Source organism: Oncorhynchus tshawytscha, linkage group LG05 (assembly GCF_018296145.1).
Source record: "Oncorhynchus tshawytscha isolate Ot180627B linkage group LG05, Otsh_v2.0, whole genome shotgun sequence".
NCBI classification, from domain to species: domain Eukaryota; kingdom Metazoa; phylum Chordata; class Actinopteri; order Salmoniformes; family Salmonidae; genus Oncorhynchus; species Oncorhynchus tshawytscha.
The window spans coordinates 73,216,516-73,234,015 of NC_056433.1; the positions used below are offsets into that span (position 1 = coordinate 73,216,516).

At 44.8% G+C, this 17,500-nt stretch overlaps 1 protein-coding gene across 1 annotated transcript in view; it reads left to right on the top strand.

Moving 5' to 3' along the window:
* LOC112251848 (pituitary adenylate cyclase-activating polypeptide type I receptor) overlaps positions 1-17,500 on the top strand; it is a 59,999-nt gene that overhangs the window by 6,594 nt on the left and 35,905 nt on the right. The gene's annotated exons all lie outside the window — the stretch shown is intronic.

A 17,500-nucleotide genomic window follows, 5' to 3' on the forward strand; every position in this document is an offset into this window, starting at 1 on the left:
TGTGTGGGTGTATGCATTTGTGTGTGTGTGGACATCATACGTCTGGAGGGTACGCAATGTATTGCAAATATAAACAGACTAGCGTATAAAAGCTGACAGGACAATCACTCATGAAACATTTCTGCTACCTTAGCAAGAGGCGACTGACTCCATCCTCAATCAAGCTTCTGTATTTGCCATTCATTGTGAAACGAAAATAGGTAGAAAGAGGAAAACACATCTCTAAACACATTGTCCTTCAGCGATGTAGGCCGGAGCATCCGAGAGCCAATCAGGGGAGGTAATCAGGTGTGGCGTTTCCTCAGATTAAAGGATGTTAGTTAGTTTGTTAGTCCTCTCTAACTGAAGCAACCCCCCCCCCCCCCCTCTCTCTTTCTCTCAATTCAGTTCAATTCAAGTGACTTCATTGGCATGGGAAACATATGTTTACATTGCCAAAGCAAGTGAAATGGATAAACAAAAGTTAAATCAACAATGAAAAGTGAAGAGTAAACATTACACTCCCACAAGTTCCAAAATAATAGAGACATTTTAAATCTCTTATTATGTCTATATATGTTGTAATGATGTGCAAATAGTTAAAGTTGCTGTCCCTCTTCCCCTTTCTCTATTTCTCGCTCTCTTTCTCTCTTAATTCAGTTAAATTCAATTCAAAGGGCTTTATTGGCATGGGAAACATATGTTTACATTGCCAAAGCAAATGGAATAGACAATAAACAAAAGGGAAATAAACAATGGAAACATTAGTGAACATTAGTGAACATCTCGCTCTCTCTTTCCATCTCTTTATCTCTCTCTCTGTCTCTCTCTCTCCCTCCCTCTTTCTCTTTCTGTCACGAGAATTTCTAGTTCCAATGATATTGACTCAAATCTCACTATATACTTTGACCAATTCCCCAGGGGTTGTAAGGCCCCGGTTAATAGAAGAATTTGACAAAGTCCCAGAATTTCTGCAAAAGGTTAGTTCTTTATTCAGAGAGCTCTGAAAATCATACAAGCACATAGCCTTTTATACCTCGCATTTGGTTATAGCATATATCATTCCCCTTATATAATGCCCCTCATCTTCTCTAACACTGTCAATGCTATTTACAAGTCTACTCCAACACACACATTGCTTATCATATCCTACAACATGTTACATAATCTACTGCAAGCCTGAAGGTTTCTCCCTTCCCTGGGTGGGGAGACCTCCTTCCTGTTATCATTTTCACAGTGGTCACAAGTTGTCTGTCACAAGTTGTCTGTTGACAGTTCCTCTTTTCCTACTCACACACTGTCTCACTTACATTGCTAAATAGTAAAGTCTTAGTATAGTAATAGTAAAGTCTTAACTTGTAAGGTAGCAGTCCGTTTGTCTATGGGGACCTGCACCACAGCTGTTGTCACTCAAAATTAATTGCATCATTTGTAAGCTGTTTATTCTGTGATGAAACAAAAACAAAGACATGCTGGTAATTATCATTTGGAGTGTCAGGTATAAGCTTCTTTGATCAAGTCTGATGTGCCAACAACAGGATACAGTGGATGTGTGTGTGTGGCTTCTCCTGGCTGGCTCACCATTACAGACACCCAGAGGGAGATGGAGCCTGAGCTCCAGCTGGTCCTGGGTCTCCTAAGTGCCCTCATATCTCCTCTAGAGTAGGGATGAAATAAAGTACCATCAAGCTCAACCAACATAGAAAACATAAACATGCTCTGAGATTGGTGCGTAAAAATGAATAAAGATTCAGTCAAAAAGAGGGCGGTTCACAGTTCACACACAAAACAGATTTATTTTGTAACTTTAAATGTGTTTCTTTTATTGCTTGGAGGAGCAGGGGAAAAGTATACTTAGACACACAGGCATTTCAGTCTAAGCCTTGTTCAGTGTGTGTGTCTATGTGTGTGTGTGTGTGTGTGTGTGTGTGTGTGTGTGTGTGTGTGTGTGTGTGTGTGTGTGTGTGTGTGTGTGTGTGTGTGTGTGTGTGTGTGTGTGTGTGTGTGTGTGTGTGTGTGTGTGTGTGTGTGTGTGTGTGTGTGTGTGTGTGTGTGTGTGTGAGAGCATGCGCAGTGGAGTCAGTGACCTTAGTTGGCAGAGTGAGGAGATTGGCGGTCTGGGAAGTGGCCTGGATGAGAACATGTCAAGCGCACTCACACAACAATGTTATGATGTTAATTAAACCAGCCAGCATGAATATTTATCATCTGATTAACATTAGCATTAGCACAGTCCAGCCTCTCCCAGACCTGGGTTCAAACAGTATTTTAAATCTTTAAATATTTTAGCAACACTTGACTATGAAAGTACAAACCCTGCATATCTGGTGCTCCTTCAGGCAGGCTGAATCAAATGCTCAAAGTAATAAAAAAATGTCAAATACTGTTTGTGCGTCCAGAAGAGAGGAGGAATTTTGGGGTTGGAAATTAGATTCCTCTCAGTCCAGTGGCCACAGTCTGTCTCAGTGGATCCTGAATGTGTCCTGGGGAGGGTTTTGATTGGATGTCATCTATCAGGGGTGGACTTAGCAATTTGGGGGTCCATTTCAAAATGTCATTGAGCTCCCCCCTGGGACCTTCTGTATGGGCAGCTGGGGCCTGTTTCAATTGAAATCTATGAAGCATAGCAAAGTCTTCCTCTGTCTTCCATCGATGTCTGTGTTCCCAAGAGCTGAGATGGTGATCGAATTCAATGGTCCTCAAGTCTGCCTGTAGGCAGTTTTAATGTGTACTAATCTCTTAATCAATTCCCATCAGATCATTAATTCACTATGAGGATATCAAATCAAATGTTGTTGGTCACATGCCCATGGTTAGCAGATGTTAATGTGAATGTAGCAAAATGAGAGGGAGGTAGGGATATTTAAAAGGGAAGTAGTGATGGAGTCAGATCTGGGGTTTAGTAAGGAGATAGAGGTAAATGGGATTAGGTGTAGAGGTGCAGGGGTAATAGGAAGGATAGAGTGGAGGTATGGGGAGAGATAGAGTGGTAGTGCAGGGGCAGGTAGAGGCTAAGGGCTTGGGAACAGTAGCTGGGTAGAGGTACATTGTAGTGATGGAGGTGGGTAAGGAAACAGTAGCTGGGTAGAGGTACACTATAGTGATGGAGGAGTGTAAGGGAACAGTAGCTGGGTAGAGGTACACTATAGTGATGGAGGAGGGTAAGGGAACAGTAGCTGGGTAGAGGTACACTATAGTGATGGAGGAGGGTAAGGGAACAGTAGCTGGGTAGAGGTACACTATAGTGATGGAGGAGTGTAAGGGAACAGTAGCTGGGTAGAGGTACACTATAGTGATGGAGGAGGGTAAGGGAACAGTAGCTGGGTAGAGGTACACTATAGTGATGGAGGAGGGTAAAGGAACAGTAGCTGGGTAGAGGTACACTATAGTGATGGAGGAGGGTAAGGGAACAGTAGCTGGGTAGAGGTACACTGTAGTGATGGAGGAGGGTAAGGGAACAGTAACTGGGTAGAGGTACATTGTAGTGATGGAGGAGGGTAAGGGAACAGTAGCTGGGTAGATGTACATTGTAGTGATGGAGGAGGGTAAGGGAACAGTAGCTGGGTAGAGGTACACTATAGTGATGGAGGAGGGTAAGGGAACAGTAGCTGGGTAGAGGTACACTGTAGTGATGGAGGAGGGTAAGGGAGCTGTAGCTGGGTAGAGGTACACTGTCGTGATGGAGGAGTGTAAGGGAACAGTAGCTGGGTAGAGGTACACTGTAGTGATGGAGGAGTGTAAGGGAACAGTAGCTGGGTAGAGGTACACTGTAGTGATGGAGGAGTGTAAGGGAACAGTAGCTGGGTAGAGGTACACTATAGTGATGGAGGAGGGCTTGGGAACAGTAGCTGGGTAGAGGTACATTGTAGGGATGGAGGAGGGTAAGGCAACAGTAGCTGGGTAGAGGTACACTATAGTTATGGAGGAGGGTAAGGGAACAGTAGCTGGGTAGAGGTACATTGTAGTGATGGAGGAGGGTAAGGGAACAGTAGCTGGGTAGAAATACACTATAGTGATGGAGGAGGGTAAGGGAACAGTAGCTGGGTAGAGGTACACTATAGTGATGGAGGAGGGTAAGGGAACAGTAGCTGGGTAGAAATACACTATAGTGATGGAGGAGGGTAAGGGAGGTTGTTGGAGCTGGGTAGAGGTGGTTGTTGGGGGTGATTAGGTGACAGCTAGACATGTCTGAGCCCAGAGCTGAACATGGCTGAGCCCTGAAACTCTAATTAAAAGCCAGCTAATGGGGGCAACAAAGACAGGAGAGGAGAGGAGGGAAGTGGAGGAGAGGAGGGAAGGGAAGGAGGAATTCAGGCTATACGTCTACACCTTATTTATTACCATTTCACCACCTCTGCCTCAAAACCCTTTTGTCAAATGATGGAGGGAGCATGAGTGAGTGAGATAGCAAAAAATACAAACAGTGGAACTGTCTACAGGATTCTATTAAGGAAAATGTATACCCATAATAGCAAAGCTATAAATCATTAATAAAATGCAGTTCTTCTGTGTGGATATGACTGTGTGTATATACTGTGTGTGTGTGTGGTATGTGTGTGTGCGGCCATGTGTCTGTATGGAGATTTGTCTTTCACGCTCTGCTCTTGGCATTTGCACGGCACATTGCACACCATGATACCCCTGCCTCTCTGCCTTGTTTCCTCATCATCACAGTTATACTTCCACTGACATGATTTCTCTCAGAGCTGCAAGGACACGTCGAAAACCACACGGCAACCAGTTAGACACAGTTGACGGTAGAGTACACTTGAAATACTGTGTGTCCTCTTTCCACTCTAAATCAAGTGTACATTGTTTCTGTATCTCTCTGCATACCTTTACTCTCCTCCATAGCCTGATCCAACCCCATCTATCACTAGGACAGGATCACGCGAGATAGAAGGGGGAGAGGGAGTGAGAGAGAGATGGAGAGAGAGATAGAAGGGGGAGAGGGAGTGAGAGAGAGAGGGAGAGAGAGAGCGAGAGAGAGAGAGAGAGAGAGAGAGATAGAAGGGGGAGAGTTAGAGAGAGAGATACAAATAGAAGGCGGGAGAGAGAGAGATACAGATAGAAGAGGGAGGGAGAGAGATAGAAGGGGGAGAGAGAGAGATAGAAGGGGGAGAGAGAGAGAGAGAAGGGGAGAGAGAGAGAGAGATTGAAGGGGGAGAGAGAGAGATAGAAGGGGGAGAGAGAGAGAGATAGAAGGGGAGAGAGAGATATAGAAGGGGGGAGAGAGAGAGAGATAGGGAGAGGGAGAGAGAGAGAGAGAGATAGAAGGGGGAGAGGGAGAGAGAGAGATACAAATAGAAGGGGGAGAGAGAGATACAGATAGAAGAGGGAGAGGGAGAGAGAGATAGAAGGGGGAGAGAGAGAGATAGAAGGGGGAGAGAGAGAGATAGGAGAGGGAGAGAGAGATACAAATAGAAGGGGGAGAGAGAGAGATACAGATAGAGGGGGAGAGGGAGAGAGAGATAGAAGGGGGAGAGAGAGAGAGATAGAATGGGGAGAGAGAGATAGAAGGGGGAGAGAGAGAGATAGGAGAGGGAGAGGGAGAGAGAGAGAGAGATACAAATAGAAGGGGGAGAGAGAGAGATACAGATAGAAGAGGGAGAGGGAGAGAGAGATAGAAGGGGGAGAGAGAGAGATGGGAGAGGGAGAGGGATATGCAGATAGAAGGGGAGATAGCGGTACAGATAGAAGGGGGAGAGAGAGGTACAGATAGAAGGGGGAGAGAGAGGTACAGATAGAAGGGGGAGAGAGAGGTACAGATAGAAGGGGGAGAGAGAGGTACAGATAGAAGGGGAGAGAGAGGTACAGATAGAAGGGGGAGAGAGAGGTACAGATAGAAGGGGGAGAGAGAGGTACAGATAGAATTGGGAGAGAGAGGTACAGATATAAGGGGGAGATAGTGGTACAGATAGAAGGGGGAGAGAGAGAGATATGCAGATAGAAGGGGAGAGAGAGGTACAGATAGAAGGGGGAGAGAGAGGTACAGATAGAAGGGGGAGAGAGAGGTACAGATAGAAGGGGGGAGAGAGAGGTACAGATAGAAGGGGAGGGAGAGGTACAGATAGAAGGGGGAGAGAGAGGTACAGATAGAAGGGGGGAGAGAGAGGTACAGATAGAAGGGGAGAGAGAGGTACAGATAGAAGGGGAGATAGCGGTACAGATAGAAGGGGGAGAGAGAGGTACAGATAGAAGGGAGAGAGAGAGAGATATATGCAGATAGAAGGGGGAGAGAGAGGTACAGATAGAAGGGGGAGAGAGAGGTACAGATAGAAGGGGGAGAGTGAGAGAGATATGCAGATAGAAGGGGGAGAGTGAGATACAGGGCAATGGAAAAGAGGCATGAGAGACCAGTCTAAATATTAAGGTCTCCTTCAACATATTGCCAAATCAATCAGATCCACTACACAAGCTGTCGGGTTTCCTCAAACTCGCTTCCTTACTTGTAGCTAACGGGCCTTAGTGTTTATGCTATCATCATGATATGCTATTGGTGTGGTAGACAAGGCAAGACTTGTCCTGACTACTCATAGGTATATACAGTATCTGGGGTAACACTTTATTTGGTTAGTCCCATTTATATGGTTTTTAGATGTTCAGTAGACGTTCATTAACTGTCAACAAGATTTTAACTATCTACTAACCCTAACCCTAGCGATAACCCTAACCTTAACCCTCATCCTAACCCTAAAACCCTTACCTTATCCCTTATTCTAAACCTAACCCTAATCGTAACCTTTGCAAGTAATTGCTTATCAACCATGGTTTGGAACAGGTTTAGGGAACAGAACCAAAAAGTAGTTGCTTATCAACCATGGTTTGGAACTGGTTTAGGGAACAGAACCAAAAAGTAGTTGCTTATCAACCATGGTTTGGAACTGGTTTAGGGAACAGAACCAAAAAGTAGTTGCTTATCAACCATGGTTTGGAACTGGTTTAGGGAACAGAACCAAAAAGTAGTTGCTTATCAACCATGATTTGGAACTGGTTTAGGGAACAGAACCAAAAAGTAGTTGCTTATCAACCATGGTTTGGAACTGGTTTAGGGAACAGAACCAAAAAGTAGTTGCTTATCAACCATGGTTTGGAACTGGTTTAGGGAACAGAACCAAAAAGTAGTTGCTTATCAACCATGGTTTGGAACTGGTTTAGGGAATAGAACCAAAAAGTAGTTGCTTATCAACCATGGTTTGGAACTGGTTTAAGGGAACAGAACCAAAAAGCAGAAAATAATGCAATTTTTCAAGGAACAGAAACAGATCCTGGAACAAAAGTGATCCATACTGTTCCAGAACAGAACCATTATTTTTTAAATCAAATCAAAATCCTATTTTATTTGTCACATACACATGGTTAGCAGATGTTAATGCGAGTGTTGCGAAATGCTTGTGCTTCTAGCTCCGACAGTGCAGTAATATCTAACAAGTAATCTAACAATTCCCTAATACACACAAATCTAAAGAGGTGAATGAGAATATGTACATGTAAGTATATCGATGAGCGATGGCCGAGAGGCATAGGCAAGGTGCAATAGATGGTATGAAATACAGTATATACATGTGATATGAGTAATGTAAGATATGTAAACATTATTAAAGTGGCATTATTTACAGTGCATTGTATAAAGTGATTTGTGATCCATTTATTAAAGTGGCCAGTGATTGGGTCTCAATGTAAGCAGCAGCCTCTCTGAGTCTGATGTCCTTGAGATAGAAGCTGTTTTTCAGTCTCTCGGTCCCAGCTTTGATGCACCTGTACTGACCTCGCCTTCTGGATGGTAGCGGTGTGAACAGGCAGTAGCTCGGGTGGTTGATGTCCTTCCTGTAACATTGGGTGCTGTAGGTGTCATGGAGGGCAGGTAGGTGATGCGTTGTGCAGGACGCATCACACTCTGGAGCCTTGTGGTTGAGGGCGGTGCAGTTGCCGTACCAGGCTGTGATGCAACCACATTAGGATGCTCTCGATTGTGCATCTGTAAAAGTTTGTCAGGGTTTTGGGTGACAAGCCAAATTTCTTCAGCCTCCTGACGTTGAAGAGGCGTTGTTGCGCCTTCTTCACCACATTGTCTGTGTGAGTGGACCATTTCAGTTTGTCTGTGATGTGTATGCCGAGGAACTTTCCACCTTCTCCACTGCTGTCCCTTCGATGTGGATAGGGGGGTGCAACTCCACCTTGTCCCTGTACTGGCATTTCACTTGTTTGAATGCCTTGCGGAGGGAATAACTACACTGTTTATATTCAGACATATTCCCAAACCTTTTTCTGTCACGGTTGTGTGGAGAGACGGACCAAGGCGCAGCGTGATTAAAGTTCCACATATTTATTTAAGCAAAACTTCCAAACAAAAAGAAACAAACAACGAACCGTAACATCAGAGGTGCTACATGCACTAACTCAAAACAAAATCCCACACAGCAGGTGGAGACAGGGAACCCTTCAGTATGATCCCCAATTAGAGACAACGAACCTCAGCTGCCTCTAACTGGGAACCATACCAAGAGCACCAACATAGAAATTATAAACCTAGAAAACCCCCTAGTCATGCCCTGACCTACTATGCCATAGAGAACCAGAGCGTGACCCCCCTCCACAAAGTTGCGGACTCCAGCCACACAACCTGAAACCAATTGGGGAGGGTAGGGGGGGTGATTCATGTCGGCGGCGGCTCTGGTGCAGGTCGTAGCCCCCGCCCAGACCCCGGATCCGGCCATGGCGCCGGGCTAAACGACGTGCCCATACTGGGCAAGACCGCAGACCGTCGCTGGAGGTTCCGGATTGTGGACCGTCGCAGGGGGTTCCGGACTGTGGACCGTCGCAGGGGGTTCCTGACTGGTGACACACACTTCAAGGCGAGTGCGTGGAACTGGCACAGGACGTACCGGACTGGGGAGACGCACTGGAGGCCTGATACGTGGAGCCGGCACAGGTGGTACCGGATTGGTGACATGCACTTCAGGGAGAGTGCGAGGAGGAGGCACAGGACGTACCGGACTGGGGAGGCGCACTGGAGGCCTGATACGTGGAGCCGGCACAGGTGGTACCAGATTGGTGACATGCACTTCAGGGAGAGTGCGAGGAGGAGGCACATGACGTACCAGACTGGGGAGGCGCACTGGAGACCAGAAGGGTGGAGCCAGCCCAAGTTGCACCAGACTGCTAACCGGATCCCCTGGTCGGATGTTGAGTAGAACGCACTTGCACAAAATCTCCCTCATTTCACTCTCTCCTATCCTCCCCAATGCATCGTAGACCGTCTCTGGCACTTCAGGGCGAGTGCAGAAAGCAGGCACAGGACGTACCGGGCTGGAGACACGCAATTCAGGGAGAGTGCAGGAAGCAGGCACAGGACGTACCGGGCTGGAGACACGCACTTCGGGGAGAGTGCAGGAAGCAGGCACAGGATGTACTGGGCTGGAGACACGCAATTCAGGGAGAGTGCAGGAAGCAGGCACAGGACGTACTGGGCTGGAGACACGCACTTCAGGGAGAGTGCGAGGAGGAGACACAAGACGTACCGGACTGGGGAGAGGCACTGGAGGCCAGATGCGTGGAGCTGGCCCCTGTTTCACCGGACTGATGACACGCTCCTCCAAACGCCTGCGTTGCCGCATACTCCTAACCTACTCCATTCTCCGGTATCCCTCCTCACACTGTTCCATCGAATCCCAGACGGGCTCTGGTTCTCCCCTTGGGTCGACCGACCACCTCTCTATCTCCTCCCAGGTGGTCTTTGGCTCTTCCCTCTGCTCAGCCGCCAGCTCCATGTGTCCCCAAAAAAACATTATTGGAGTTTCTGTGGCCGCGGTCCCCGGCGTCGTCGCCGTCCTTCTTGCATCCTCTGTGACTCCTGCCAAGGAAGGATCTCCTGTCCTTCCATTATTTCTTCCCAGGTCCAACTTATTTTCCCCATTGTAGTACGCTGCTTGGTCCTTGGTAGGTGGGATATTCTGTCACGTTCGTGAGGAGAGACGGACCAGGGCGCAGCGGATGTTGAGTTCCAAATATTTATTATAAAGTTAAATTTAGCAAAACAAAACAATAAATCGAATAAACTAACAATGAAACGTGACTACGTGGTGCACATGCACAAAACACAAAATAATATCCCACAAACACAGGTGGGAAAAATGCTACCTAAATATGATCCCCAATTAGAGACAACGATTACCAGCTGCCTCTAATTGGGAATCATACAAATCACCATCATAGAAAAATAAACTAGAACACCACATAGAAATAATAAACTAGAATACCCCCAGTCATGCCCTGACCTACTACACCATAGAGAAACAATGGCTCTCTATGGTCATGGTGTGACATGTACAGCATCTATACGGTACAATCCAAATAAAGTGTGACCGTGTCTTGCCCCCCCCTTCCTCTCTCCATCATCTATTTTGTTTCCCTCCCTTCTGACCAGATGACCACTACAATACAGCATATTGTATCACATCATGTCCTTTCTGGAATGCAATCAGTGCAGAGATATCATATATCCCGACTGAACGTTTTGAGGGAACAATATTGTAAACAGCATTACAACAAAACCGAGAGCTATCTGTGTATGAGAAATGGAGAAATGGAAGACAAGTGCAGCCACAAAACATCTGAAAGTGGGGCCCGAGGGGAAGAGAGGAAGAGTGAAGGTCAGAGAGGAGTGAGAGAAGGAAAGATTGAAAAATAGAAGAGCACACACTTAGCTCTTTCCTCAATCTAATTCCAGCCCTCTCACAAACCAGATCAGGTGTGTACCTCTGACAATACAAACCATGTCCCTGTATTTGTACCGTCCCTCACGGGGATCATAAACTCACATGAATGTTCAGCTGATGGATTCCTGGGTCTCTGAGGTCTGGGTGATGTAATAGTGTACACAGGTCACCAGGTGACCAGACTTTGGCCTTTAAAACAAGAAGGAACAGGCTGTAGTCAAATACCCTGCCTCAGCCATTAACGGTTAAGCTATGTACTATATACATGATGTTTACTATAAGATAAGTATCTCAGCAGTCTTGGAGTCTCCCCATAGATTTTATATAGTATCTGATGTTGTAAATCCGATGGTGATGGTGAGATATCTACTGTATAGTAAAGCTGTCACTATCACCTGTAAGTAATGGTCTCCTCCCTACAGGAGACACTGTATAATCTATAATCACTGGTACTAAACACAGATACAGGCTTGGAAATCCTGTATCCACCCAACTTTACATGTGAAGTCTTCAGGCTTAATGTTTCAGTGGCTTCAGCAACATTGTGTGTGTTGTGTTGTGAGGAATGTGAATGAAGAGAGAGAAAGGGAGAGGAGTCAGAGAGGAAGAGAGAGAGACTGATCATGACACAAGGCGAGACCCAGATGCAGACACAGGAGGCAAATGGTTGGAGTATATTATATATACAATATTTATTAATCCAATACGGTAAGGCAGGAGAATGGTCGTGGACAGGCAAAAGGTCAAAACCAGAACAAGGTCAGGGCAGGCAGGAACAAGGTCAGGGCAGGCAGGAACAAGGTCAGGGCAGGCAGGATGATCTGGAAGACGGGAAAGTAGTCCAGAGTCAGACAGGGGTCAAAACCGAGAGGACTAGCAAAAAGAGAATAGCAAAAGGAGTACGGAAAAACACACTGGTTGACTTGACTAACATACAAGACAAACTGGCACAGAGAGACAGGAAACACAGGGATAAACACACTGGGGTAAACAAGATGAACTGGCACAGAGAGACAGGAAACACAGGGATAAACACACTGGGGAAAACAAGATGAACTGGCACAGAGAGACAGGAAACACAGGGATAAACACACTTGGGAAAACAAGATGAACTGGCACAGAGAGACAGGAAACACAGGGATAAACACACTGGGGAAAACAAGATGAACTGGCACAGAGAGACAGGAAACACAGGGATAAATACACTGGGGATAACAAGATGAACTGGCACAGAGAGACAGGAAACACAGGGATAAATACACTGGGGGAAACAAAATGAACTGACAGAGAGACAGGAAACACAGGGATAAATACACTGGGGATAACAAGCGACACCTGGAGGGGGTGGAGACAATAACTAGGACAGGTGAAACAGATCAGGGCGTGACAGATAGGGAAAAACAGGGAGAGAGGCATAGAGAGAGAGAGAGAGAGAGAGAGAGACTGAGAGGGAGAGAGATGGAGAGAGAGGCAGAGAGAGACAGAGAGAGACAGAGGGAGAGAAATAATTACTGGGAGGGAGAGAGAGGGAGAGAGAGAGAGACATAGGGAGAGAGGGAGAGGGAGAGAGAGACTGAGAGGGAGAGAGATGGAGAGAGAGAGGGAGAAAGAGAAAAAGAGAAAGTATCACTTTATTCATCTATCCCTCCATCCTCCTCCACTGATACAGAGCAGAGTGCTAATAGCACTGATTATACAAGCAACCAACAGAGTATCACACACACGCACGCACGCACACACACACACACACACACACACACACACACACACACACACACACACACACACACACACACACACACACACACACACACACACACACACAATAGCATGATCCCCTTTCACAAAACATTATTGAAAACAGACAGGCTGAGTGCCTTTTCATTACTATAGGTGGAGTGCAATTAGCACAATGCTAAATATCTGGCTTATTTGAACATGAGGAGGTCCTCAATCCAGCCTAAAGTAGAAATAGCACAAGGCAGCAGCATGCTATCCACAGTACTCTCTAAGGTTTTAGCCCGGAAATGGCACCAGCATGTCATGTTCTCGTCTTGTTGCAATACACAAGTCAGGGTGACCCATATAATGAGAAATTAGGATCTCCATGAGGTGACCAAACCAGGTTTTAAAACAATATATTAGGCAGTTGGATCCTCTGCATGACAAACAGACATGACTCTTCATAACCATGAAATAGCCACTGTTTGTTACATCAATCAGAAAGTGTTGTGACATCACAGCTGTGGCAACTGGTCCTGAAAAGAATTCCCCAAAAGCTATACAGTGTTTTATTATGAATGAGATGTGACGTCGTCCGTCTTTGAGCCTGTTTTAATTGACGACAGGCTGCAGGCCTTTGATGTAGAGACTGTAGTGAGAGAGAGAGTGAGAGTTGATCCTCTCTCATTAGTGATCTCTTCCATATACCTCCTCTGGTTTGGAGCAACTGTAGACCCGCAAGGACAGCTCCTGACAGCCATGTGAGGGGAATAACAGACAGAGACATATGTGTAAGCAGCGGTCAAGGGACAGAGCTTCAAACGTCACCAACTGTTTTCAGGGCCGTAGGAAAATCTTTTTTACTCAGTTGATGACTTACTGAGCTAGTGCCTGAGAAAGAGACCCCCTGGTTCGCTGGAGTTCTGCTCAAAAGAAAGGATAAATAATTACACAAGTTGTATAAAATTATGAAGGTTAACAAAACACATTAAAGAAGACATTTGTTTGTATCATTCAGATAACAATGTTGGCTGCCTTTCAACAACAGTGAAAGGGTTCTGAAACAGAGAAAGAGAGAGGAAGATAGAGGGAGATATAGAAAGATGAGCCAGAAACCTCCCAGTGTTCATAACCATTCTGAATAGATTATCTGGTCTTGTAGACCTCCCACTAATACCAGGCGTCTCCTGCTGCCTACTCAATCAGAATTACACTGATGTCTATAATCAGTAGCACAGACTCGTATCTGCTTGTCTTCTTATTTAAACAGATGAATGCATCACATTCATGTCCCTCTCTAACCGTAGGCCTAGATTTAGTACAGTTACTTTAACAGGTACCCTAATCTCACTTTTTGTATACTGTTCATTATTTTCCTAGAGGCCCCCACACTGGCCCATTTTCTTCCTAGAGTTCCCCACACTGGTCCATTTTCTTCCTAGAGGCCTTCACACCGGCCCATTTTCTTCCTAGAGGCCCCCACACTGGCCCATTTTCTTTCTAGAGTTCCCCACACTGACCCATTTTCCTCCTAGAGGCCCCCACACCGGCACATTTTCCTCCTAGAGGCCCCCACACCAACCCATTTTTATCCAAATAATGATCATTTTGTGGGCAGGCCTACTGGGATAAAAATGGACCAGCCCATCTCTTGTGTGGCTCAGATGGTATAGCATGGTGCTTGTGTGGCTCAGATGGTAGAGCATGGTGATTGTGTGGCTCAGATGGTAGAGCATGGTGCTTGTGTGGCTCAGATGGTAGAGCATGGTGCTTGCAACACCAGGGTTGTGTGTTCTATTCCGACGGGGGACAGGTATGAACATTTTATGCACTCATTACTGTAAGTTGCTCTGGATAAGAATGTCTGCTAAATGACAGATGTAAATTTGCCAGAAATGCAGTTCATTTTTTGATCATTGAAAAGCAATGAACATGAGAGAGTACACAGCACAGTGCACATTCAGTCAAGTGTCTTCTCACCTTAGTCGTTCATGAATGACAACCCACAAGTGACCAGTTATGTAGAGGGGATACTTCCAAGAGAGCTACTGTATGTTTGTGGTTATGAATCATAAATGAGTCCAACAGAGAAACAATAATCAGGGATAACCTCCCACCTCCACCCTCTGTCCCTCCCCCGACACCCCCCATGCGCTCATTATACTATCAACAAAGTTTATATATTTTCTCTCTCTCTCTCTCTCTCTCAATTCAATTCAAGGGGATTTATTGGCATGGGAAACATGTGTTAACATTGCCAAAGCAAGTGAGGTAGATAATATACAAAAGTGAAATAAACTATAAAAATGTACAGTAAACATTACACATACAGAAGTTTCAAAACAATAAGGACATGTCATATGATATATATATATGCAGTGTTGTAGCAATGTACAAATGGTTAAAGTACACAAGGGAAAATAAATAAGCATAAATATGGGTTGTATTTACAATGGTGTTTGTTCTTCACTGGTTGCCCTTTTCTTGTGGCAACAGGTCACAAATCTTGCTGCTGTGATGGCACACTGTGGAATTTCACCCAGTAGATATGGGAGTTTATTCAAATTGGGTTTGTTTTCAAATTCTTTGTTGATCTGTGTAATCTGAGGGAAATATGTGTCTCTAATATGGTCATACATTGGGCAGGAGGTTAGGAAGTGCAGCTCAGTTTCCACCTCATTTTGTGGGCAGTGTGCACATAGCCTGTCTTCTCTTGAGAGCCATGTCTGCCTTCGGTGGCCTTTCTCAATAGCAAGGCTATGCTCACTGAGTCTGTACATAGTCAAAGCTTTCCTTAAGTTTGGGTCAGTCACAGTGGTCAGGTATTCTGCCACATTGTACTCTCTGTTTAGGGCCAAATAGCATTATAGTTTGCTCTGTTTTTTTGTTAATTCTTTCCAATGTGTCAAGTAATTATCTTTTTGTTTTCTCATGATTTGGTTGGGTCTAATTGTCCTGCTGTCCTGGGGCTCTGTGGGGCATGTTTGTGTTTGTGAACAGAGCCCCAGGACCAGCTTGCTTAGGGGAATCTTCTCCAGGTTCATCTCTCTGTAGGTGATGGCTTTGTTATGGAAGGTTTGGGAATCGATTCCTTTTAGGTGGTTGTAGAATTTAACAGCTCTTTTCTGGATTTTGATAATTAGTGGGAATTGGTCTAATTCTGCTCTGCATGCATTATTTGGTGTTCTATGTTGTACACAGAGGATTTTTTTTGCAGAATTCTGCATGCAGAGTCTCAATTTGGTGTTTGTCCCATTTTGTGAAATCTTGGTTGGTGAGCAGACTCCAGACCTCACAACCATAAAGGGCAATGGGCTCTATGACTGATTCAAGTATTTTTAGCCAGATCCTAATTGGTATGTTGAATTTTATGTTCCTTTTGATGGCATAGAATGCCCTTCTTGCCTTCTCTCTCAGCTCGTTCACAGCTTTATGGAAGTTACCTGTGGCGCTGAAGTTTAGGTCGAGGTATGTATAGTTTTTTGTGTGCTCTAGGGCAATGGTGTCTAGATGGAATTTGCATTTGTGGTCCTGGCGAATGGACCTTTTGTGGAACACCATTATTTTGGTCTTACTGAGATTTACTGTCAGTGCCCAGGTCTTGTAGAATCTGTGCATAATATCTAGGTGCTGCTATAGTCCCTCCTTGGTTGGTGACAGAAGCACCAGATCATCAGCAAACAGTAGACATTTGACTTCAGATTCTAGTAGGCTGAGGACGGGTACTGCAGACCTTTCTAGTGCCCGCGCCAATTCATTGATATGTATGTTGAAGAGGGTGGGGCTTAAGCTGCATCCTTGTCTCACCCCACGGCCCTGTGGGAAGAAATGTCTGTTTTTTGCCAATTTTAACCTCACACTTGTTGTTTGTGTACATGGATTTTATAATGTTGTATGTTTTACCCCCTACACCACTTTCCATCAATTTTTATTGCAGACTCTCATGCCAAATTGAGTTGAAGGCTTTTTTGAAATCAACAAAGCATGAGAAGACTTGCCTTTGTTTTGGTTTGTTTGGTTGTCAATTAGGGTGTGCAGGGTGGTCTGTTGTACTGTAATTTGATAAAAAGCCAATTTGACATTTGCTCAGTACATTGTTTTCATTGAGGAAATGTACGAGTCTGCTGTTAATGATAATGCAGAGGATTTTCCCAAGGTTGCTGTTGACGCATATCCCACGGTAGTTATTGGGGTCAGATTTGTCTCCACTTTTGTGGATTGGGGTGATCAGTCCTTGGTTCCAAATATTGGGGAAGATGCCAGAGCTAAGGATGATGTTAAAGAGTTTTAGTATAGCCAATTGGAATTTGTTGTCTGTATATTTGATCATTTCATTTAGGATACCATCAACACCACGGGCCTTCTTGGGTTGGAGGGTTTTTATTTTGTCCTGTAGCTCATTCAAGGTAATTGGAGAATCCAGTGGGTTCTGGTAGTCTTTAATAGTTAATTCTAAGATTAGTATTTGTTTCTGTATATGTTTTTGCTCTTTATTCTTTGTTATACAGCCAAAAAGATGGGAGAAGTGGTTTACCCATACATCTCCATTTTGGATAGATAATTCTTCGTGTTGTTGTTTGTTTTGTGTTTTTCCAATTTTCCCAGAAGTGGTTAGAGTCTATGGATTCTTCAATTACTTTGCGCTGATTTCTGACGTGCTGTTCCTTCTTTTTCCGTAGTATACTTCTGTATTGTTTTAGTGATTCACCATAGTGAAGGTGTAGACTCAGGTTTTCCGGGTCTCTAAGTTTTTGGTTGGACAGGTTTCTCAATTTCTTTCTTAGATTTTTGCATTCTTCATCAAACCATTTGTCATTGTTCATTTTCTTAGGTTTTCTATTTGAGATTTTTAGATTTGATAGGGAAGCTGAGAGGTCAAATATACTGTTAAGATTTTCTACTGCCAAGTTTACACCTTCACTATTACAGTGGAACGTTTTACCCAGGAAATTGTCTAAATCCTGTCACACACATAGGCATACAGAGGATCATCTTCGACCTCCCTGATCTTGACCTCTTTGGAGTCTCCATTAAACTTTATCTAAGCAATGGCAGAAGTAGATGCAATGGCAGAAGGAGAT